The following is a 25,415-nucleotide window of genomic DNA, read 5'->3' as shown; positions in this document are numbered from 1 at the left end:
TGACTTGATTATCACATAAGGACATTCTGCTTCAACTGGAAGTATTTGTGTACATGTATTTCTTTCATTTGAATTCAAACTCTTAGAGGGCAGAGCCTGGGTCTAATTCATCTTTTATTTACCTATACAATACATAAGAGATTCTTAATAAAAATGTGGTAAATTTAATTAAATATGAGAAATGAGTGTACTTCAGCTTCTAATGTAAAACAAATGCGTATGCCTAGAAATCAGAAGAGGCAATGCTAAATTCCCAAGGAAACAAAACAATAATGAAGTATCTTCATCCATGGATTTTCCTGGTCGATTTGATCTGTTTAGCTTCCTCATATTGCATTCATGATTTGCAAAGGGTCTGTGGAATCAACAACTTACACATTTTATTTCAGTTATCTCTTGCTGCATAACATACCACCCTCAAATGTAGTGGCTTAAAACAGTAACAGTTTATTATTTCTCACAATTTTGTGGGTTGGCCAGGCTCAGCTGGGTGGTTGTTTTGCTCCATGTGGCATTGGCTAGTGTCATCATTATAGCATATGCATTTGGTTTCGGAGCTTGACTGGGACTAGAATGTTCAAGGCACCTTTACTCACATGTCTTGTATTAGCCGTAGGCAGGAACAACTTTGCTCTCCTCAATAAGGCCTCATTTCCTCTGGTATCTAGACCAGCCTTCTTAGAGCACGGTGGCTGGATTCCGAGCGTGTCAAGATGGAGGTTGGCACTTCTCTTGAGGCCTAGATCTGGACCCGGCACAGCATCACCTTCACCACATTTTGTTGCTCAAAATGAGTCACAAGTTCAGAGGGAGGGGAAGTAAATGTCACGTCTCGATGGAGTGGGGATCATGCACATTCAGGGATGGGAGGAATTATTAATGGCAGTGTTTACAGACTATATACATCAGCATGCTTAGATATTCATTAATATTATCTTTTCAATGAGAAGTAGAACATCTTTAGTAAAGTCTCAGGCCTTTGAGTATTATTTGAACCCTTTGGCTTTGAATTTTGAATGGTTTCTAGAGAGAAGTGCTGTGAACATTTTGGGCATAATTGAGTAGCAGCTGAAGACGATCATTGACTGTGTTGACCTTGTTTTTTGCTCTGCTTGCCATTTATATTGTGTTGTACATGTTCCCTTCATTTGCGTGGAAGTTGGGATCAGAAGCCAAGAGATCTGAAGGGTGGTCCTGAACTCTTCTCTGGTTCTCAGTGTAACTTAGAGCAGGTGACTCCAGCAGCAGGACAGGTAAGCACGGGCCACAAAGCAAAAGGAAACAAGCCAGTTGCTCTCGGCTGATATTATAATGTGAACAGATGGCAGAGGGAAACTTGAATTACTCAGCTGCTGTTTGGCCTCCATCTTCTCTGCCCTAACTGGTTTCTCTGATTCTGTTCTTCCCACATAGCAACCAGAGATCTTTAAAAAATGTAAATCAGATCATGTCATTCTCCTGCTTAAAACACCCCAGTGGGTTTCCATTGTACTTGTAATAAAATACAGACTCATCATAAATTGGCTCCTGTTCCCACCTCTTCAACTTCCCCTCCTATGACTCTTCCCCCCTCTTTATGTTTTAGCCACATTTTGTTTTTTTCTGTTCCTGGAGCCCCCCAGGTTTATCCTGCCAGGTTCATGCCATCTTAGGTCCTTTACACTTGCTGTTCCCTCTCTCTGGAACACTCTTCCTCTAGATCCCTGTGCGGCTGGCTCTAGATGACCTCAGAGAGACCTGTCATGACTCCCAGACTATAGTAGTGCACCAGGCATTCTCCCTCACAATTTCTCTGTTCTGTTCTTTCTAGAACTGAACCCGTTTCTCAATTTTCACTTGTATAGAGATGGGGTGGATAATAACAGAACATACTTCATAAAGCTGTTACGAGGATTCAATTAGTTAATATTTAGAAGGCTATCTGGCACATGATATGCTCTCGAGTGTGAGCTGTATTATTATATCACTCTTTACTACCTGCTCATTTATTTGCTTGTTTATTATCTTTCACCCAGCACTAGATTGTCAGCTCTTTGCAAGCAGGGACTGGTTTTGCCTGTCTTGTTCATGTCCCATTTGTATCCCCATTCTGTTGGCATATACAGTAGATCTTCAATACGTACCTGTAAAATGAGTAAATGAAGGGCAGAATGGTCATCCTGAACAGGCTAGTAAAATCCATGGTAACATGAAATTAAAGCTTGAGAAAGTTGAGTGGATTGCAAGAGATTTTTTAGTTGCTCAGAATGAGTGTAAGATTTTTGATCCAGAAGAATTGTATTCCAGGACACTGAAAGAACTTGGGGATAATTAATTATTGTTTTATTTTTATGGAATTTTGAAGAGTGGAGAAATATCACAATTATGAATGAAGGTAAATACAATCCTGAGTTTCAATAGTGAGGAATATGGGTTCAAAAACCATAGACTGCGGGGTGGGAGGAATTGGGAGACTGGGATTGACACATATACATGATTGATACTATGTATAAAATAGACAACTGATGGGAACATACTGTATACCACAGGGAACCCTACCTAATGCACTGTGGTAACCTAAATGGGAGGGAAGCCCAAAAGGGAGGGGATATCTGTATGTGTATGGCTGATTCATTTTGTTGTGCAGTGGAAGCTAACACAACATTGTAAAGCAACCATACTCATAAAAATTAAAAAACAAAAACAAACAAAACAAACAAAAAACCCCCCATAGACTGAGAGGGAGCCTTATGCTATTTGTGGGTAGAGTTCTAGAATGGATTATTGAAAGGATGGTTTGTGAATGCTTAGAACAGTGTTGCTTAGTGGGAAAGTGGGGCACCCTTAGAGAAAAGAAACCTAGAAAAATAAATTGTTTTTTTTTTTTCAGGTCACCACTTAGTTTGGTGGCAGAATCAAAATGAGAATAAAGACCCCCTGGTTCTGTTCCAAGGGTGTTTTCAAACTGGAATCTTAGAGCGCCTCAAATTCTATACGCCATGGAGTCTTTTTTGTATGTTTTTATTTTGAGCATTAGCTGGGAAAAAAAAAACCACTTTTGAAGACAGTTTCTCAGTTGGGGAACATTGACCCCTGGAAGTTCAAGGACATAGTCTCAGAGGTCCATGAGATTTAATTCCCCTCCGCCCTCCTTTAAAAGAGATCTGTGCAGTACTCTAGGTGAAGAAACTCGGCATTGTGATATTTTGCCAGTTTATCTGAGTAACCAAACAGTGCATGTTGTCCATGTACAGAAAACAGCACGTTCTTCCATTAGACCTCTGTTGTCCTGTATGGCAGCCTCCCATGTGTGGCTTTTGAACAGTGAAACTGTGACTGCTCCAAACTGATACGTCCTGCCGTGGAAAATGCATTCTGGATTTCAAAGACTTAGTACCAAAAAAAAAGTGTAAAATATTTCATAATTATTTACTTTATTTTGAGTATCTGTTGAAGTGATAATATTTTTGATAAATTGGGCTACCTAAAAAATATTATTAAGATTAATTGCACCTCATTTTTCTTTTTTAAAATGTGGCTGCTTTAGGCCACTAGAAAATTTAAAATTGTGCGTGTGGCTTGCATTGTTGGATGGTGCTGCATTAAACCTGTTGCCTCTCCCAGGAGGAAAGGTGAAGGAACTGGTAAACATCAGTGTGCAGGTGAGGTGATATGACAGCTACCTTCCACCGTTTGGATGGCTCTGATTCATAAAAGAGATTATCTCTGTTGTGTATTTCTCAGAAGGTAGAAGGAAGACAAATGGCTAGAATTTGTAAGCCAGGGTAATATAAGAAACACCTTTCTAAAACAGTTGTCCAAATATGGTTATGGGCTCTTTCTAGAGGTAGTGAATCCCTCATCATTTTGCATAATTCAAGCAGAGGCTAGATAGCTGCTTAATAGGTTATTTGGAGAGAGCTCAGGTGGTTAAAATGAATTCCCCTTCCAATCCTGAGATTCTGATCCTGAAATAAAATCAGTCAGAGGGCTAGATTTTACAGAAATATAAAATAGATGGTTTCTGTGGGCAGGAGAAGAAAACAAAATTTACTTCACTCTTTGTTTCCTTTTCCTTTAAACTTTCATATGAATGTTTTTTAGGAGCTTTGAGGAGCTTTGCATTCTTGGTTACAGACAACCGTTTGGTTCTCTAAGCCTGGTGAATCTGGTGAGCAGTGCATTGGTTAGGAATGTGCTTGCCAACAAGTCAAGCAAACAAACAAAATCCACCAAACTGATAATGGCAAAATAAGTAGAAACTTATTTTAATCATGTAACAGGAAGTCTGGAGGTCAGCTGCTTCTGGCATTGGTTTGTTGGCTCAGAAGCATCAGGGCAAGTGTCTCTGTGCTTCTCTTGGCTTTTGTTTTCCTTCTGGTAGCAAGATGGCTGCAACTACCGACAGTGCATCTGTAAGGCTGGAAGGTAGGGGAAGGAGTAGCTCCTGATGCATCTGTCAGTTTTATCTGGAGAAGCAGTAGTCTTTTCAGAAGTTGCCAGCACACTTCCCCTTTTGTTTCAATGGCTAAAATAGTCATATGGCCACTCCTCGCTGCAGTGGAGGCTGCAAAGTGAATGTTTGTTTTTCTAGCCTCTAGAATGGAGACAGTACAGGAGAAGGAGGTTGGGAATGGTGGTTGTGTTAGCCTGAAGAGCAGGGTCTGCCACAGATTAGCCTCAGGTGTGACTGAGGGCGCCACTCCCAAATCTGATTCAGGTGCTTCGGAGTCAAGAGGGAAGATCATCCAGTGGCCGCTGATGATTTTTGCCTAGGTTGAGTTTTATTCAACAACTCCTTTTGAGAGATGAGAAAACTGAGGACCAGAGAAGTTCATGCCTTTGAACTTGTAGGATAGGACTAAGACTTCTCACTTTGCCCCTTCCACCTTACTAACTTCATTAGCAAGGAGAGCATATTCCCCCCAAATGATAGGGCACGTTGGATATAATTGTCACTATCTTGGATCTTTTTCATGTAGGTTTAGACATTTTGTCTTTCTACAAAAGAATTTTGAGTAGGTGAATGTAACGTGTACAGTAAGGAACAGCCTTATAGTTTTTACGTTTGTCTCCCCATTAATTTGTTGAATTTCCCTATCAGTGTTCCCTGTGCTTCTCTTTTTAAACCAGTGGCCCATTATGAGTACGAGTGGAATAATATATGTGTAAGAATAAAACAGTTTTAAGCCACCATGATTACTGGCAGTGTTCAGCTGAGTATCTGATTGTCACCAGCTGCTATACGTACTCCTTGGATACGCAGTTGCATATTCTCAAACAGTTCTGCCTGGAAGGAAAAAAATATTATTGATTGATTAAAAAAATAAAAATTGAACCAGATTCCACTACCTCCTTTAAAGACTCAAGTCCCCCCACCGCCTGCCTCCTTCCCTGCCCCATTGCTCCTAGCAAAATCCCTTGTGAACTACTTTGGGAAATGATGGTGGTGGCAGTGGTGTGATGGTATTTGTGAGAGCAAGAAGATGAAAGGTTGGAAATATATGAGAAAATCAAGTTTTGCTGAAGAGGAGAATTGACCTGTGGAGTATTGTAAGGCAAAATGAGGTTGGTGTGTCATAATGGAAAGAATTTGATATATGAAATAGGGTCCATTGTGGGTTGAGAAGCTGGGGACATTTACTTTGACCATTTAGAGGGCAGAGAATTTGATAGGAAACTAGCTAGTTGTGGAATGCTTCCTCTGTCTATACATTATATATAACTCTCTCTTAATCCTCAAAAACCTCTCTCTATGAGGAAGGTATTTCCCGCATTTTGCAGGGAAGGAAGCTCAGAGAGATGAACTTTTCCAGGGTTTGAAAGCTAATACATCATGGTGTTGTTATTTAAACCCAAGGCTGACTCCAAGACCTGTGACTCTCCTACTGAGTTAATCTGAATGTTTGCAAAATCTGGAGCTCTAATTGTTTTTGTGGTTAATGTTCTTGAACTGGCAACGAGTAAATAGTTTAGCTATTTAATGACTCTCTCAACTTTTTGGGCTTATTCATTTGAGACCGTGTATTATTTATTTGGGACAATGTATTTTTACATTTAACTACATATTTGATTTTTCTCAGGTCTTACTTTTTGTATTAGTGAACTAAGCTTTACTAGTACTCTTTTTTGGAGGGGTACCTCTCTTATCAGGCAAAAATCTTGTTCAGATAAACAAATACATGCCATGACAATAAAGAACTACAAGTTATTATTTTTTCCCCCATTCTTTTCTGCTGTGCATCTTACCAGGTAGAAGTTTAGTTTTCATAGCAGGAAAGAACAAGTAGCAACTTTGTGAATCCTGGCATTTGAGATTAGACTGATAAGACAGTGACCTACAGCAGAGTAGTTAACAGAAAGGAACAGAATAGTTGCGGAAGACAGAGGAAGGTCTATTGTAACTGAAAGAGTAATCTTTGGCATTTGGCCATCTCAGTTTCATGATAACACGAAGAAGCAGGAACCTTGGAATTGCTCTTCTTTATATTCCATTCCTGGATAATTACCAACCATACTCAGATTTTGAAAGGTCCTTTTATTTTGTGATTGCATCTTTCAGCAACAACTCTTATTATCCTATTATGCAATTTGTCTCATTTAAGATGCTCAGGTGGGGAAACTTTCAGCCTCAGCAACTGTAAAGATCACTATGATTGAGCATTTTCTGGCACTTTCACTCACTTTGCTGTTGAGCAAGCAGGATTCAAGGCAGGTGAATTCTTTCCAGATGTGCTTTTGAATAACGGGACAGATCCCTGGGGTCTCTTCAGGATAACCCAAGTGACTGTGTGTATGCTTGCCCCCCTTTGTCCACACGTAGCTTCCTGTGGTCACTCCGCAGAGGGCTCTGTAGTTGTGGGATGATTCCATAGCGCATACTGAATCCAGGAGGACAGGTAAATAGTCCTCCACGCAGCGGATCCCCGAGCTTTCCTAGGTCTGCTTGTTTGGGTACCAGAACCCATCCCTCTCCAGGAGACACGCAGCAGTTTTGCTTTCATTTGCTTTGTCACCATTTTAGGCATGAAACGGAACCGTTTTCTCCCAGAACACAATGTCCCTGTGTAGAAGCAGTGAGGAGTCTAGAGCCAGGCCTGTTAGTAACTAATGCTGAATGACTCACCTTGACACTGATGGCCTTCTCCTGAGGTTACTGAGGAGGGGAGGTGTGGGAAGTGTGGTTCCTTTACCCACTGTGCCCAGCCCCCAACTCAGCGATGGGCTGCCAGGAGGGCTGAGCCAGTGGGAGAAGCCAGCACGTGGACGGGATTTGCTGACATGTCCTGACGCGGAAGACAGGGCACACCCAGCTCTGTATTAATGGCACGCGTTAGGTCTGAAGGACTGAATGCAGCTTCTAGATGTGCCTCCTCCTTGCCAGGCATGTTCAGGGGAGAAACTGGGACCCACCTTAGGGGTTGGCGTCAGCTCTTTACGAAGCTTTTCCTGACAGTACTCTGTACTCCTGGAGGAGGACTTTGTGTTGTTCTCATGGGCTTGCCTCTAACACAGAACTTACGATGCTGTGTTATGCTTGTCTGTTTCCTTTTTTTATCTCCCTAGACTGTGAACCCTTGAAGATAGGGATAGTATATCTTATCACTGTTTTAATTCTCAGCGCTTAGGTCATATTATGTGTTCACTAAATGTTTGTTAAATAAATGAAATAATAATATTCAACCCCTTTATTCCGCATGGTTCTCCATCCTGTCCAAGGACAGAATTTTATCAGAAATTATATTGGTTATCCTCAGTTGGTACTCAGACTAATGAAACACAGTAGCATAGATATGAGTAGAGCTGAAAAATAAAGGTGATTATAAAATACATAGAAATAAACTTAATAAGAATTGGGCAGAATTTATGAGAAAAAGACTTCCAAACTTAGCTGAGGCATATAAAAGAACACTTGAATAAATAAACATATCCTGTATTGTTGGCGAGAAGAGTTATTATAGTAAATGTATCAATATCATTTTTGTCCACATTAGTCTAAAATTTAATGCTATTCCAATACAACTTGCAATGGGATGATTATTCTGTGGAACTTGATAAGTCCAGAATAATATTGTTTGAGACGAATGAAGAATGAAAAACAGGGGAGAGTTTATCTCATCACATATTAAGACATTGTAAAATATAGTAAATAAAAACAAAATAGCATATAAGATAGAAGCCAGTATAACCTGGATTCCAAAACTTGATGAAGACATTATAAGGAAAAAATATGGACTTCATTAACATAGATGTAAAAATCCTTAACAAAATATTAACAAGTTGAATCTAGCAAAATAGAAAAAAGATAATAAATACATCATTACCAAATGAAGTTTATCTCAGAAACTCAAGGTCAGTTTAGCGTTTGAAAGCCATGTAATTTATCATGTTAACAGAATAAAAGAGAATTTAGAATTAGTCTAAAAACAGACTTGAGTATACATATGGAAACCTGGTACAAATCTACAATCCCTTATTTGAAACATTTGGGGCCAAACATGTTTCAGAATTTAGGGTTTTTAACAACATCTCATAGTCAAATTTGTGTTTATTTCCACAGCAAAACTGATTAATAGTGACACTAAATGGGATAAATAAAGGCCAGAAATAGCATCAGCATTACCTCAGGTAAGACTTTGCTACCACATAATTTTGGCACCAAACTTTAGAAAAAACAAACAGAAAGTTCTTTGTTTTCAAGAGCTTTATGATTTCAGAATCTCAGGGAAGGAATTATCAACTTTTTAACATAAAGTTGGCACATTTCAAATCAGAGAGGAAAGGACTTCTGAAGGGTGTTGGGATTACATACTAGTCATTTAAGAGAAAAAGTTAAATCTCTACTTTAGAGCAAAATTAATTTTTTTTTTTTTTTGGCTGCGCCGCACAGCTTGCAGGATCTTAGTTCCCCAACCAGGGATTGAACCCACGTCCTCAGCAGTGAAAGTACAGAGTCCTAACCACTGGACTGCCAGGGAATTCCCAATGATTTATAGAGATTTTACTGTTAAAAAATTAAAGAATCTATAAAAGTAATAGAATAAACTATATACCCAGTCTTTATTTATAATCTTGTGATAGTGGAGATCTTTGTAAGCATTACACCAATGGTAGAAACTAAAGAATTAAAAAATAAAGAAGAAAGAGAAAAGAGAGATTAAACTGTGTAAAAATTAACTTCTATACAACAAAGAACACCATAATAAAGTTAAAAATGAATGCCAACACGGGAAAAATGTTGGCATCATATATAATAGCAGCCAAAGAGTTATTACCCATAATTTATAACAAGCTCTTACAGATTAATAAACAAAAGATGAATTCTCCAACACAAAAAAGGACCAATTATATGAAAAGGCAGTTTGCAAGAGAAGAAATACAAATGGCTGCCAATATTCTACCAGTACTCAGACAACAATTAGGACTACTACAGCTTCTATAGCTACTGCAGCAGCTACAACCAGCCGCTACCATTTACTGAGTGCTTATTGTGTACCAGGGACTGGGCTAAGGGCTTTACACAAAATGCTTAAGCAAATACTGAGACAGGTGTAATTATTTACACTTTGCAATGAGGAGTACACGATTTAGTGAGTCGAGGCAGCTTGTCCTAGGTCACACATTTAGCAGGGCTTTTGTAACTCAGAACTGTTTGCCTCCAAAGCGCTTGCTTTTCAGTAGACGCTGACTTACTGCCTCTATATATCAATGTACTTATGAAAAGAAAATCAAATGAAAGCAGCCTGAAGTTACCATTTGTTTTGTCTGTCAGATTGGCAATGATTTGAAAAGAATACTCATTGCCAGGGAAGGTCAGGATGTGGAGAAGCCTGGTGGGAGTATCAGTTGGCATGATCCTTCTGGAAGGCAGTTAGGCAATATGTATCAAAAGCCACACCCTTTGACATAGTATTTCTACTTCTAGGAATTTATCTGAAAGGACTAATTTGACAAATACTCGTATGTACAAGGATATTCAATTCAATATTGTTTATAAAACCACAAGGTTGAAGGAAACTTACTTGTCCTTCGATGAAGATTGGTTAAATCAGTTAGGGGAGAATTGATGATATAAAGCTATATTTATTAATTTTTGAACATTGTCCTATTCAAATTTATTATTGGATGGAAAAATAAAACAAAACAAAGCAGGTTGCAAAACAGTCCATGTGGTGCAACCCTATATTTGAGAAACTCAAATTGTTTATATATGCATGTATGCCAAGAAAAAAGTCTGGGACGTGGCGTTGACAGTGGTGTAATTATAAGTGATTTATTTTCTTTATATTTTTCTGCAATGTTTATTGATTTATTTTTTGCTGTTACACATATACTCTGGTTTTTAAAAAGTACTTAAAAATACATGTAATTTCCCCGTACTGATGGAACATCCCAACTTGAAGATTAAGCACAAAATCTGGGGATCTAATCCAGGTCTGTAACTTTACTTTGCTTTTGTTAGGGGGTATTTAGGTACTTTCCATACTTACATTTTACTCTTTGAAAGTTGACACGGGCATGAGTTTACACATACACATGATTTCCCACATGTTTTTCCAAGAATTGCCAGATTTCTTTTTCACTGATTGTGTTTAAAGTCATAGTTTGCCAGCTATTTGGTTTACAAAATCCAGTCAGTGTGAAATTGACGTGAATAAACTTTTTAATAGATATAAGGAAGTCCTATTCATGTTTGCCCAATCAGTAGATCAAGGTCAGATTTCCTTATATGGCTGACACCTTCTTAATAACAAGTGGAGTTTTTAAGAGTAGTCTTAACAAATGTAGCTGAGGAGTCCTGCCCAAGGGAAAGGTTTAGAAAAGTATTATTTCCGATAGGGAGGCGGCCATGTTGGGAATATCTTAAAAGGCTTGGTATAACCTAGAATTTACTATGAAACTGTGAAAACTAATATATGGCACGTGAGCAATTTGCACAGTGCTTTTCAGCATCTTTCTAACCACTCAACACTGTTTAGTGATGAGAATTGTGGACTAAGGAGTGTACATTTTGGTGGTGTTTGAAGATTTGGATATAGGGATTTGAGTTCCATTTGACTGAACTGGCAGTTTAAGAAATAGATTTTTAAATTGCTTACCAAATGAAAAAGGAAAACACTTGTAGTGAAAATGCTGATTGTAGATAGTTCTAAAGGCTATTTGGGGCAACAGAACAAGGTGACAATCACCGAGAAAATGGTTAGTAATGGGCTCTTAGAGACAGTGTCTTAATGCAGTTGTTATTTTAAATTATCTTTAAAGTGGTTTATTGACCCTGTTTTTCTGTTTTGACACTCTCTTTCAAAGGTGTATAAGTTACACTGATACTATTTGAATAGTGGAACTCTTATGTAGCAGTTAAGAGGGTGCATTTTGGAGTCAGGCGGACCTGTGTTAAAATCCAAACTCTACTACATAGTAGTTTTTTGACCTTTGGCAAGTTACCCAGTCTCTCTAGGTCTCTCTCAGTTTCTTCATCTCAAAAAATACCAACCTTACAGGGCTGTTGAGAAGATTAAGTGAGATAATTTTTATAAAGAGCTTAATAGCATCTGACACAGGTAAATGCTTAGGTTGCTTTAATGATTATGTATAGTTCAATCTTATTTAGAATATTTTAATAATAATATGTAGTATAATGGAAGGAATGTATGTTGTACTGTCTAATGAACCCAAATTTGAACCCTGGCTGTGCCCCTTAATAACCCCATAATCTTGGGCAAGTCACTTATGTGCTGAGCCCGAATTTTCTCCTCCATGAAACGGGGTCCTCCGTAATGCTTACTTTGTCAGATGTTGTGAGGATTAGAGATGGTAGGCCAAGTGTCAAACTCTGTGTTTGGAGCAAAGTAGGTATTCAGTGAATGGCAACTATTGTCACTGCTATGAAAGCTAATAAATATCAAAGAACCTCTTAAGGGCTTTTCATATTTTCCCTCTTTGTTTTTTACCTTTAGTTTCAATTCTTTAAGAAACTGGGTACACATAGCCAAGACTATGCAATATAAGAAAAGCTAAAGAAGTTATATAAAATTGACCATAGTACTACATTCGGTAAACCAAAAGAATAAGAGTCTGAAGTGATGGACTGTATTAATAGAGAAGGATGTGTACATAGGGCCTGGCCTTGGGGCCCTTGTCAGGGACTGGTCTCTCAGGAAGAAGCAGCATGAAGGGCAGTGGTTTCATTTCTCCTACTCGCCCCCTGTCACTTACTACACTGAGGAAGTGTATGTCATGGGCTTCTGATCCTGTGCTGGCTGGCCAACTGGCCAGTCCTCTAGAACAGCTGCTGGAGGTGCCTGGTGCACTGGCACCGAGGGCAGGCCCGGCTGGCTGGCAAGCACTTGTGATGTTATGCTAATGAGTCCTTCTGTGGAGGCTGCCCTCCCAGGTGGGCTTTGTCCACACATGGTCCATCTTGCTTCATATTTGCATGGTATGGTGCTTGATGTATCCATTTGTCTGCCTGTCCTCCTGCCCTCCCTCCCTTCCATCCTTCTTTCCATCCATTCATCCTTCCTTCCATCCATCCATCCATCCATCCTCTAAGTGCTAGGTATAGCAGTGAAAAACAGATAAAATGCTTGCCTCAAGGATCTTACATTTTAGAGATTCAAAGCATATTTATTTATTTATTTACTTGTTTGTTTGTTTATTTATTTTAGGCTGCCTTGGGTCTTCGTTGCTGTGCGCAGGCTTTCTATAGTTGCAGCGAGTAGGAACGGGGGCTACTCTTTGTTGCGGTGTGCGGGCTTCTCATTGCAGGGGCTTCTCATTACGGAGGCTTCTCGTTGCAGAGCATGGGCTCTAGGCGCGCAGGCTTCAGTAGTTGTGGCTCACGGGCTTAGTTGCTCCGCGGCATGTGGGATCTTCCCGGACCAGGGCTCAAACCCGTGTATCCTGCATTGGCAGGTGGATTCTTAACCACTGCGCCACCAGGGAAGCCCCTCAAAGCATTTTGAAATGTCAAATGTAGTATCTCATTTGCTTTTTACAATGAATATGTGAGTTTTGAATTTTTTAGTACTTTTATTTGATAGATGAGGAAGTGGAGATATTTTGAGATTAAATGGCCTACCCAGGATAATAGTACTATGAGTAGAACCCCTTAGTTTTCATTCATGGTTTAGCACCCTTTCTCCTATGACACTATGCTTTCTATTCTAAATATGTTTTCCTTTATCAGAGCACTTTTTCATACTGTTTTCTTCTTGATATATCAATCACAGGTAGCCAAGGGAATTTGAGTTCAGTGGACAAACTTTAACCTTTCAGTGTGTTCCTATTGCTCTTAGGGTGAGATTTGAATCCAAACTGTCGTCTACAGTGTCCTGAAGCATCTGGCTATGCCACCTTCCCAGCTTGTCTTGGGACACTTTCCCTCTTATAACCTGCCTTCTTTCCTCACCTCAGAAGCATTGTGTTCTTTCCACCTTCAGGCCTTTGCATATTTTGTTCCCTCTGCTTGGAATGCTTCTCTCTGTTCCCCCTCCTGTCCCTCCATGCCCACCTTCATCGAGTTTCACTCAACTCATAGATCTCAGCTTTAATGCCACTTCTGCGGGGAGGCCTTCTTCATCCCCCAGCCAAAGGTCAGGTCCCTGTGCCATGCATACTTTCTCACAGCATCTTGTGGTTTTTCTTCGTAACAAGCCTATCACAATCCATGGATTTGTTTGCTGCCTTCCTTCCATCTTGGAATGGTTAGAAGATAAGCTCTATGAGGGCAGGAACTCTGGTTATCTTGTTTCCACTACTGTTTCCCCAGGTAGCACTGGGCCTTATATTAGATGCTCCAAAAATATGGAATGGAGAGTGGCTGGAGCAAATTTATGGTTTGTTCAATTTCACTTCCCTCTGGAATCTGCTTCTAACAATGAAGGCGGTTTATGAAATGGTGTAGGTTACTCATGTTTCATTAATGTTTAAATAAGGAATGGGAGAGCAACTACTAAGATTTGGAAAGTTAGTAAAGTGGCAGCAAAAAGTGACAAAGGGGAGAAACAAAACTCCATACAGAGCCTGGGGGAAAAGAGAATAAAACAAGTTATTTGTTTTTGTGTCCCTTTCCCACTAAACTTTGAGCAATTTGAAGTCAAGCACCACAACTTGTTTATGTTTTATATTCTAAAAGAAAGTACAGTGCCTGGCACATAGTAGCTCTTGAATAAATGTTGAATGAATGAATGAATGAATGAATGATATACCCCTTACCTTTGAAGCTGCCTTCTTGTGTTCTTAATGCTGAAATTAGAAATAGGAATAGTATGATTTATAGAAAGAATACTGGATTTAGAACCAGACAGATATAGGTTTAAAACTGCATTGAGAATGGGAATAAGTATGCCTACCAAGTGGGCTTATTGGGAGGGTGGTATATAAAGTGACTGGCACATGTAAGAGGTCCTCGAGAGATCTTAGCTCCCCTTTTCTGCCTCTCTCCCTTTGATCTAGTCCCAGAAAACCTTTTGAGGATTATGGTACATAAATTGTTAAAATAAATAAAGAGAACTTCAAAGAAAATCATGCCACTGGAGCTATGACATGAATCAGTACGTGGCACTCATATTTATCAGAGCAAACATGACGCCAGATGCTTAAACAGCAATGCAGGACGTTGTGTAGGAACTGGAGAATAATGTTCTTATTATTCTTGTCTGTGGTCAGCCTATTACTAGAAAAAGAAACCAAAATGATTTCTAAGGCCCTTAGGTTCAAACCTTTCTGTTTTGACCTCCGTCATTTATGTTTTTTCCATCTTTACTTACAAACATCACCTAACCCCAGCTCTTCCTCAGATTCTTTCTTCTAATAGTTTTATTTTGTTCTCCACAGTAAATTCTCTCTTTTATTTCCAACAATGGCATTTCAGATACTTTGGATGGGTGGATGGAAGGTGTGTTAAATTTTGATAGATCCACCAATTTCCTTGAGTTCCACACTGATTTCTTTTAGGATGTGACTAGGTAGCCCGATTATTCTCCCGTACCCCAGCTCCCATCGCCATCTAATTATGATACAGAGGACAGAGAAGTGTGACCAGTTTTTCTTTTTCCTCTGAGGATAGAGCAAGAACAAGTGGCTTCAGACTACAGCAGGACAGACTTTGGATCAACCAGCAGGATCTATATGAGCCTTGTACTAGGCTCATTATGTTTAAAAGCTAGAAGTCATTTTACAGCCACACCAGGTTAGTTCTTGTTTATAGCACCTGTTTTTTTTTCGTGCAAAATATGCAAGGCTCTGGAGATGCAAAAACAATTAGTTCCTCGAGGAGTTTGAGTCCAGCAGGGGAGACAGACGCATGAACAGACATGGTACTATCCGATAGAGGCAGTGCAGGTACTTGTACAAGTGACACAGGAGGCAGAGATGGACTCAGATGTGGGACAGGTGAGGGGTGGTGACATAGGCCGCCTGCTGAAGAGTAGAGTTCACTGTGTGGACAGGGTTGGAGAGGTTGTTCTAAGTAGAGGAAAAAGCGCGTGGAGAGACACGGAGACGTAGTAGCATGGCGGGTGCAGGGAACTCCAAGTAATTAGATATTGTTTGATTGTCAAGTATGAAGGCTGTTGTGAAGTCTGGCAATGCCAAGGTAGGTTATAGAATTTCTTTCTTTGAAGTCTTAAAAATCAGAATGAAGCATTTATGTCTGCTTAGGATGGTTTGGGTAGTATTTTTGCCAGAGGTGGAGGCATATACTGTATGTGTCAGAGAAAGGTCAATGACTACTTCTGTAAACGTTGCAGTTGTATTAAATAATTTAAGAGAAAGGACTCAAACTTTGCACTTTACTATATTTGCTATTCTGGGATGTACAGTTTTCAAGTCACTTAACTAAGGCACTCTGTTTTGTGGAACTCTTCTCCCTCTTCATGAAGCAAATGCATTCATAAAAAGCAGTAGAAATCCAGTGTCCCCCTTTCTCCATTGGAGGGGTGTTTTCTTTTGGAGCAGAGGTAGTTCCCAGGGAATCAATGTAAGAGTCAGAAAAAAAATGGAGGGTGGCCTCTGCTGGACCACTCTTGGCTGCCTGGGAGTGAAACGGAACCTCGGATATTGTGTACCTTTAAATCGTCCATGTTGCCTGTTTCACGGCCTCCCCAGGCCAAGGAACTGGCTAGTCAGTTTCTAGTTCTCAGAACTGGAGCAGGACTGCTGTGCTTGCAGTTGCATGCTTTTTATGGAACAGGGAATGTTGTTTAGGGAATTTAGGCAGCTGGAACCTGCCACATTAGCAATTTGGACTAAGGAAAAACTTCAGAGTGAGAAAATAAAGCTTATTATATAATTTCACTTGGGTCTTTAGGAGGCTGAGAGGGGAGATGAGAGTATTATGAAGGCAAGTAGGAGAGTTTCATAAACAGCTCCCTCCCTCTCTATTCCTTTTTACTGTAAGAGCTGGATTTAAATAGGGTGATCCCGTGGCCCATTTTGAAAAGGGCAGTCATGTTCTTCTGCTGTTTCTTAGCTGTTTTGTCAGTTGGAGCAAAACAACAGCGCTGCTCACTTTTTGCAGGGTTAGAGGAAAAAGGAAGGGCTGGCAGAAGAATGGGGTGGGAAGCTAGAGGAGAGAGGAGAGGCCAAAAGTGTCAGACTGTGGGGACGAGGACCTGAAGGAGGCCCCTTTGGCCTCAGGGATGGGGCCTGGAACTCTGCCTTTTTGAAGCCTGTTGACGATCTCATCCTAATTTAGCCTTTTGTGGAATCTTCCATGAGATGTAGTTGCCAGCTTCAGCCTTCCTAGAGAATAGAGCCTGCTGAATCTGTTCTGAAGTCTACCCAGAAGAGTTGGCAAAGCAGGCCCCCTCCTTAGAACCAGGATAACACTGACAGGAGGCGAAAGTCTGCTCCTCCTTTAAGAAAACACAGTCAATGCCTCACACCTGTTTCACCCCCACTGCACAAAAGAAAAAAAAACCACTGGCCCTCAGCAAAAACTAAAACTGAGGAAGTCACTGTAACCTTTGGTTATTCTTTTTTTGTGCGTAAAGTGTCAACCTCTTGTTTTATCTTGTAAACAATGGAAATCTTATTTCTTTCCAGAAAATTACAAAAGGTAACAGGGACCAGATTCAAACAGAATAAAAATCATAAGTGACCCAGAGAGTCTGGCTTAAAAAAAGAAGACAAGAAAAAAGAAAGAAAGAAAAAAGAACGTGTCCTCTCGGCCTTAAAACTTGTCTTAAAGGGAAATCATTTAGGTTCCTGGTGGCTTCTTTCTTCATCATACTAACTTCTGTTAGCAACGTGTGATTTTGAAAGGATGCAGGGAGTTTGGGAAAAGAGAGCTTTATATATTTTTTGTTTTTCCCTTTCTTCTCACAGCAAAATACAAAGGTATCTGACCATAGAGATGCTTAAACTGAGCTATTCTGATTGCCAATGGTCAGGACATGGAAGTGTGGTGCCCCGGGATGGGCAGCTGCCCGGATAAAGGACCTGGCTGGCTGTACTTTCCGCCTCTCTCTCCTACACCCAAATGGGGAGATTTGAGCAGTGGTTAATGTAGCCTCTTCTCCTTTTAAAAAAGTGTATCCCCTGCTCATTTCCAACACAGATTTGAGGTTGTTACTCGCTTATCTTAACAGAACATGTGTCTTGAAAGTATTATTTAATATAGAATATAATGTTATTTAGATCTTATTAAATTATCCTGTTTTTAGGGAATGCCAATGGACTAAATTTGTCTGAACTACTGAGATTTAGGCTATCTAACTTTTATTGGCATTGGAGGATTTCTCTAAAAAAAAAAACTATTGAGATTAAATATCAATATCATATAAATCTTTCTAGGAAAATATAATCGAAAGCATCAAGGCTCCTACAGTTGGTGGTTTCTGTTATCTTGGTTCACAGAGCTATGACAATGTCATTGAATTTCAAGAATTCAAAAAGATAAAAATAAAACTTATAGTTTTGAAATGGAGAAAGAGAAAGATCCTGGAAGTTGTCTTCTGTTTTTAAAATAGTCATTCTCACCTTAAAAGTACAAAAACTATTTTTCATTTATTAAGAAAAAACCCTGCCAGCTTATACTCCTGAATTAATGCAAAGACCAGTATTTTATAAATAAACATTACTAATAATTGTGGAGGCTACTGTTTACAACTCTGCTTTTGATTTATTGCAAATATGCCTTCAATTTTCTTCCTCATTACCAACCACCTTCTTTAATTATAATAGGACTTTCATACAGTATTTGTATTGTTTATTTTGAAGCACCTAACCTTAAAAGAAGTTTACTGATTTTTATAGCAAAAAATATAAATGTTTTTATTTTAGGATACAGACCATAAACTAAAACGTTACTGGGGGAGTTTGGCCGAAGATACAAAAATATATGGGAGGAAAAGTATACTTGCCTACTACTGTGCACATTTTTACAACAGAGCAAATGACATCTGGATTTAGAGTTTTAACTAGTAGTAACCTCATTTGTTTAGTAATTACTTTTAAAATAGAAAAAGAAAAATCTGCCGAAGCAGACCAGGCACTTACTAGATATTGAACTTGGATGAGCTGAAGTTAGTGAAGCAAGGTAATTAGAATAACTTTATCAACATCTAAATATTTCTCCTTTTCTTTAACATTTCAATTAAGTGTGAAGAAGTACCAGAAATGAGATACCCATTAGCTACATGAAAGGAATTCTGAGGATTATAAGCTAGCCACACTTTTCTATGGCATGAATACTGCTTTTTTCTTTCTTTCTTTTTTTTTTTTAATAATTTGGAGGGGATTTTAAAATTTGTTAAGCTTCCCTAACGCTGTGGTTTACCACAGGTTTTGCTTTTAATAAAAAAAAAGAAAAACTTTTAAAAGAAGCTATCTGAATCAATTCATTTTTGTTTGTAGTCAGTCATTTTTGTTTGTTATTGTGATTAAAAATAAGTGGACTATATTTCTGTGAAAACCACATTCTTAATGTCACTACCTACCTAGAAAATATAGGAGTCATACTTGATCATTCGTAATCATTTTGAAATTCTCTGGTCATTTTTTTTAGGGCCAGCATTGACTAATAATAATTGTGTGGCTCGTTATTTATTCTTATCATAGTAGTTTAGTTATTTTTGTATAACTGTAGTTTTTTCAAACTAGTTGGAAATGATTCTACTTGTGATTATCAAAGTATGTACATTTGATAATTTTGTTGTATAAAATACTTAATACCTGTTCAAAGCTGTTTGAGTTTCGGTTTTAAAACAGCTCTGTAGTTTGGTGAGTCCTGCAAAGATTCCGGCTTTCTCCGTGGCCTGCCAGCCAAATAATTTTTGCAGCATTTTCCTTTGCTTTCTTATAAACATCTAAAAAATTTCCTTGCTTTTTCGTAAGTTCAACAATTACATTAGAAAGCACTGAAGTTGCTATGAAATTGCCCTTTAGTTTTTCATATATTAGGGAGGAATGATAGATTTTTGCATATCCCCTGTAAGTTGTTAAAACAAATACTGAGGGCTGCTATTCTCATGGAGCTGTATATTTGCCCTGTTACAGATGAAATGATTATGTCTGACTGTATTGCTTTAAAATGAGTTTTGTTGCTTTCACGCTTAGGCAAAGATATTTAAATTTATTTTTGTTCAGTGTATCATGTAATATACTTCTCCCCCATCTTGTGCTCCCAAATTTGGGATAAGCATTGAATCCTTTTTGGACTGCAGGTTGCTGTCTGATTTACTAGAAAGCATGATGCATATAAAATAGTGGCTAATGATTATGGAGTCCCACCTTAAAGGTTATCAAGAGAAAAAGTTAAAATATCAAGGAAGGTGCTACTACAGTAAAAACCTTATTTCCTCTGTAAAACCGTGGTATCTCATAGGAAGCCTCGGATCTTATTCTCAGCTACCAAAAACGTTTAAATATGAAAGTAAAGATGACATGAGAGTGTAGTACATTGTTCTTAAGGCCCACTGTTCTCAAGGTGCATAGTTATTAATCTTGGTTTGAATGTATAAATTATTTAAGATTAATTTGCAGATAGGGTCGATGGAGGTTAGTGCATGGGGTTTTAGAATGAGGAAGCTGATAAAGTATTACTCATCAGCCTTTCTGCTTCAGTTTTTGACGCTTTGGAAATGCTGTTAGTTTTACTTTTCTGTGTTCTTAAAGCTGTGGTCAAAGTAAGTAGGCTTAGAGATAAAACTTACATTATTTTCTCCTTTGTAAAATAAGGGGGCTGGACCGTGCTGTTTCTAGGCAGTTTCCAGAGATGTGAATCTCGGATTCTGAACTCTCACTACTCTTTCGGAGCTCTACCTTTCTACTCTGCATGCCCTGCTTTTTGTTATCTGATTTGCAAGTCAATGTTATGGAAAGTCTCTATTGTAATGCAAACAGCCTCAGCTTCAGGTCCCAGCTGTTATCAACAACCCAAACACGCTATTCAAACCACCTCGGAAAGAAAAATCGTTTTAAAAGATGGCAAACTTTGCTTTCATGTTCACCCAAAATGAAGTTCTCGAGCAGCATCTGGCTGTGCAGAGTAATCCAATCTATTTTAACGCAAAGATTTTCCAAGAAGGCAGGAAACAGTCAAGGGGAAGGCTTTCAGGCATCTGCTGTTTCGTTTCCAGATCCCTTGTGTTAATTTAATGTTTCTAGGGAACCAGGCTCTTTCTTTTTTCTCAGAATCCCTTCTCTAGGAACTGGTGAGTGCGGTGGCGCTGTGCGAATAGCAGATAAAGCAGAGAGCTTGGCTGGGGCGCTCCGCGGTCCCTTGCAGCCTGGTCATCCCGCCACCCCGGGGGCGCCCTGGGTGTGATCTGCGGGTGACTCGGCAGTTTCCCTTCGTTCCCTGCATCTTACGCAAAGGCGGCGCCCGGAGTGACAGAGGTATACTTGAAAGACGTGTTTCCTTGCATTTGTCCAATTTGGCCTTAGTGAAAGGTAGCTAGGAAGCGACTGGCTCTTCCTCGCTCTACCAAAACCAGGGAAACTCAGCCAATCTCCAGGAAACAAACCAAACCAAACACAAACCTGAGTGAAGTGTGAATCTTGCATTAAACACTTGGATTTGTGTTCGGGAAGAGAATCCCGGGAAAACTGGCGTTCCTTTCAACAGCCTGCTGCCCATCCTCGGTAAATTAGCAATCGCAGGTTGCCGGGAAATTTCTTGTCCGTGTGCGATGAGCAGGCTCGGCAGATTTTGTGTTGAAGGGCAGACTGTGCTAGCGGAGTCAGGTGCTTGTGCGGCGCCAGAATATTAACGCCTTGCGTTCCGGGGCCCTTATCTTCCGGGCAGGGACTCTTTTCCATTCTCGTCTCCCACTTCAGAACCAGAAGGATGCATCCAAACTTCGCCTTTGAAAAGGAATTCTGCAGAATCAAAAACAAAAAAAGGCTGTCCTTTAAAATAGTTTCGTTTTTGGATATTCGTATCTGTCTAGAAACTTAGAATGCTAGTAATTCATGCTGCTGTGAGAATTGCCCTGGTACCTAATGTTAAAGTTTAATGAGTTCACATGTAACTTACCTAGTACTCTGATAATGCCAGTATTCTTATAGCAGCCAATCTGTGTTACTAAGTTGTTGGAATCACAGAATTTGAGTTGGAATAGAGTGTAGAGGTCATTTAGGCCAATTTTTAAATGGAATTGTAAGAATCTCTTTTATAACGTTTCTGACCACTTTTTGAGGCAGTCCATTCTGTTGCTGGAGAGCTGTAATTATTAAAATGTTATTCCTTTTATTAAATTGAATTCTCTCCTTGGTTCTTGTTCTCCTTTAAATAATAGAAGCCTAAAACACCTTTTTTTCATATTTTTGAGTGAGTGTGGTATATACTTGAAGATCATGATAAGACAAGAGATTAGATTCATAGTAATGATAACCACATTTTGGGCTCTAAATTCTTGCTTTATGCCTTATGAATCTTCTTTTGAACTGCTTAGAAACAATGGCAGAACTTCCCATTTCAAGGTAGTACTTGAGATTAAGCAATAAAATGATATATTGGCAACATAGTTTTCATTTTAAAAATCCCTTTGCTTTCATACTCATATCCTAATTTTCTGTTATGGGAGTTTTTGGTTTACTTTTAGTTTTCTATGGAATGTTCTGTGCTTTAGCCGAAATCATTAAATAAAGATGAATAAGTTTACTAGACTCAGAAATGTGCATCTTTTGGCTCTTTTTTGCTTAACCTCTGTATTAGTTTTCTATTGCTGCTATAACAAATTACCACAAAGTTAGTAGCTTACAACAAAACCCATTTATTATCTCACCTTCCTATGGGTCTGAACTTTGGGCACAGTATGGCTCTTCTGGGTTCTCTGTTCATGTCCTCACGAGACCCCACGTCAAGATATCAGCAGGCCTGGACTCTTACCCCTGTAGGTCCTGGGGGAGAATTCAGTTCCATGTGGTTGTAGGACTGATGTCCCGTTTCCTTGCTAGCTCTTAGCCAGTGGTCTTCCTCAGCTCCACAGTCCTTAACTCATGCTCCCCCACCGCCCATCTTCAGAGTCAGTAATAGTGTGTGGAATCCTTTTGCTTTGAATATCTCTGCCTTCCCCTTCTGTTTTGTTCTTATGCTTTTAAAGGACTCATGCAATTCCATTGGGCCCACCTGGATAAAGTCAAATGATTAGTAACCTTAATTACCCAGCAAATTCTCTTCACAGCAGTACCTAGCTTAGTGCTTGATTGATGACTAGGGGGATGGGAATCTTGGGGGCACATCTTTAGAATTCAGCTTACCATATCCTTCTAGGTACAGCTTTCCTGGGATGGTTATAGTCATAATCCAACATTTTAAAGAGATTTTAAGCATCTTAATTCTCAAAATTTTGCAAAGTGAAATTAGAACTGAAAAAGTCAGGTAGCATTAAATATTACTTACAAAGAAGTTTTAGAGGCTTAATAAAACAATAAACCCTTTTTTAAAAAAATTCAAACTTCTATGTTGCAAAACCTTTCCCAATCTTCTTGTTTTGTTTTGGTTTTGGCACTGTAATAAGATAGCATCAGACAGAAGTCATTTTGTAGTACCAATACTATATATACTCCTAATAATTGCATTTAAAAAAAGATTGTTTTCCTCTGCAGTCTCATTTCAGCCTTGGAGAGTTTTTGATATATTCAAATAGAATTCTACTAGAATCCAATTTTGGATAAGAAACCGGGTCCCCTGACCTAGCTGCCACTTACTCATACCTAAAATGTGCTTGAATATGCAACTTCCTAATTGTAGGGCACATGTAAACCCCCTCCTCACTTTTTGTAGAGCTGCATAGTTCTTACAGCTCGGGGTCAGGGGAGTGCAGGCTTACATTATGCATCCTAATTTACTATTTATGAATCCTGATTACCATTCGTTATTTAAATTCTAATTTTTCCCTTCAGAGGTTTTAACTAGACAACTGTTCAGAAGTACGGATTATACATGGGGAAATTCTAGTGCTTTGGAGCTACTGAAAAGAAAATAAAAGGATGATCATCAGATGCAGCAGTAAAACAGAAAGTGTTTGGCTCTTGGGGAGTTTTGTGAATACTCTTTAGGACTTTGTCACCTTCTTCCAGCAACTCCAGCAAGTAGGGGGCCTGGTGCAAGAAGTGGCGGTCTGCCAGTTTCAGGCTCAGATGTGGTGCTGTGAGACGTAACTCATGGTCTGGAGATACAGGGCAGAGGGATAGGCAGTATGTATGCTGAGACTTGAAACTCCTGCCTCCTTAACCCTCGGGGTGAGGTGATGATCAAATCACAACCACACATCTCGGGTGACTAATTTGAAACACGCAATTTAGCTAAGGTGCTTCTTTTGCTTTCCCTAATTTATGATTATTTTCATGTAATGAATGATGGTCATGGGCATTCTGATATAGAAGGTTTTAATTATGGCTCAGGATCTGTGCAATTAATCAAGCAAAAATGATTTAGAGTTCTGTTATTACTGACGTCTTTTCAGCTGGAATTAAGTGGATCCACACCAGTGCATTATTAAGCATACAGTTACTTATTTATTTATCTGGACTCCACCTTATTATAAAAAGATTTTGAGGAAATTTACACATACGTACATACCCACCACCACCACCACATAAAATAAATAGATGAAGAAATTAGGCAAAAGGAAAATAAAATTAGGAGAAAAATAACAAGGCTGCTTTGGGTAGGTTTAATGCAAAGAAAATATAGTATAAAATTCTATACAGGTGCTAGAACTAGGCTATAAATTTGGCTCTGATTTTTTTTCTAGCAGCCAAAACAAAATGGCAGCAAAGTAATCAGCTATAGGATTCATCACATTCATAAAATGATTATAAGAAGATTGGAATTTTCCTTTGAACTCATCTTGTGTTGAAAGGGACATTTTATGCTTTCCTTCTGCTAGAAAGGTTAACTTTGAATTGCAATTAAACTTACAAAAACATAATTTTGGCAGAAATAAGAATGAACAGAAGGGCAGAATGGGAGCAGTTAGCAGGATTTCTAGTATTCCCTCTCTTTTTCTTGGTTCATGTTCTAATGTTCCAATACTCTCCTCAGTGCACAGAGAGGTCCAAGAAGATTAGCCGTTCTTTTTGGAAGCTGAAGACTTCACTGAAGATTCTGTGAGAATGGGAAGCAGAATCTGATTTTTTTTTTTTTCAGAATGGAAACCTTTTATCATGAAGAATTTTTTCTTTATTGTATACTTTTATATAGTTTCCAACCCATGAATTAGTGGTGTTCCAAAAGTTCATTTTTAAGTTGCTTGTTTGAAATTAAGAATATATTTTCGCAAAGAAATGATGTTGTCTGCGACCTAATTTCAGACTTGCAATGAACCCAAGGTTCAAGGAGGTTAAATCTGAATAAATACAGGTCTTCAATTCTGTATTCAAAACCTTTGAGGCCAGATTTGCTGACTTTGAGTTTTGTTTTGTTTTGTTTTTTGAGAAGGATAATATTGTGCATATACCAGTTATTACATAGCACTGCAGTGTGGTCTGGAGCAGGATCCTATAATCAAACACATTAATACTTCTGCAGTGAAACTGATGAATATTCACACTCAGTGGGATAAATAAAAACTATAAATAGCCTCATGTCAGTTCAGGTCGGGTTTTGTCGCCAAATGAATTCAGGCCAAATGAGTTCAGGTCAGGTCAGGTTTTGCTGCCAAATGAGTTATGAAAAAACTTCTGGTTTTCAGAGCGTTTTGGATTTCAGATTAGTGTATCTCTATTATACATTTTTTTTTAATAAAAAAGCCACTGGTATTATAAACTCTAACCACAATGTAATGTTCTTTTATGGAAAAATGTGTTGAATTCCAATTAGGGAAGCCAGAAAGCCATCACTGTATTGCAGCCGTACAGCAAGAATGAAGTGTTTCCATTAGGCAGGACTCAAGAGCAGAAATGCCCTCCTATGTAACCCAGGAGAGGGCTCTTGTCAGGCAGGTGCTAGTGAAGGTTCAAGGTCAAGGGCAGGGGACTGG

At 39.0% G+C, this 25,415-nt stretch overlaps 1 protein-coding gene and 1 long non-coding RNA gene across 5 annotated transcripts in view; one reads left to right on the top strand and one right to left on the bottom strand.

The window, feature by feature from the left end:
• CRADD (CASP2 and RIPK1 domain containing adaptor with death domain) overlaps nucleotides 1-25,415 on the top strand; it is a 259,024-nt gene that overhangs the window by 107,094 nt on the left and 126,515 nt on the right. The window lies entirely within an intron of this gene.
• LOC130709190 (uncharacterized) lies at nucleotides 12,659-21,296 on the bottom strand. Its single transcript, XR_009009680.1, has 3 exons — nucleotides 20,968-21,296; nucleotides 14,197-14,226; nucleotides 12,659-14,004 (listed from the first exon to the last, which is right to left on the bottom strand). It is a non-coding gene; the product is annotated as an uncharacterized LOC130709190 (long non-coding RNA).

The sequence above is a fragment of the Balaenoptera acutorostrata genome, chromosome 11, assembly GCF_949987535.1.
Source record: "Balaenoptera acutorostrata chromosome 11, mBalAcu1.1, whole genome shotgun sequence".
In the NCBI taxonomy this organism is placed as follows: Eukaryota; Metazoa; Chordata; class Mammalia; order Artiodactyla; family Balaenopteridae; genus Balaenoptera; species Balaenoptera acutorostrata.
The sequence above is the reverse complement of the archived record's forward strand: the minus strand, read 5'-3'. Positions and strand labels throughout refer to the sequence as shown.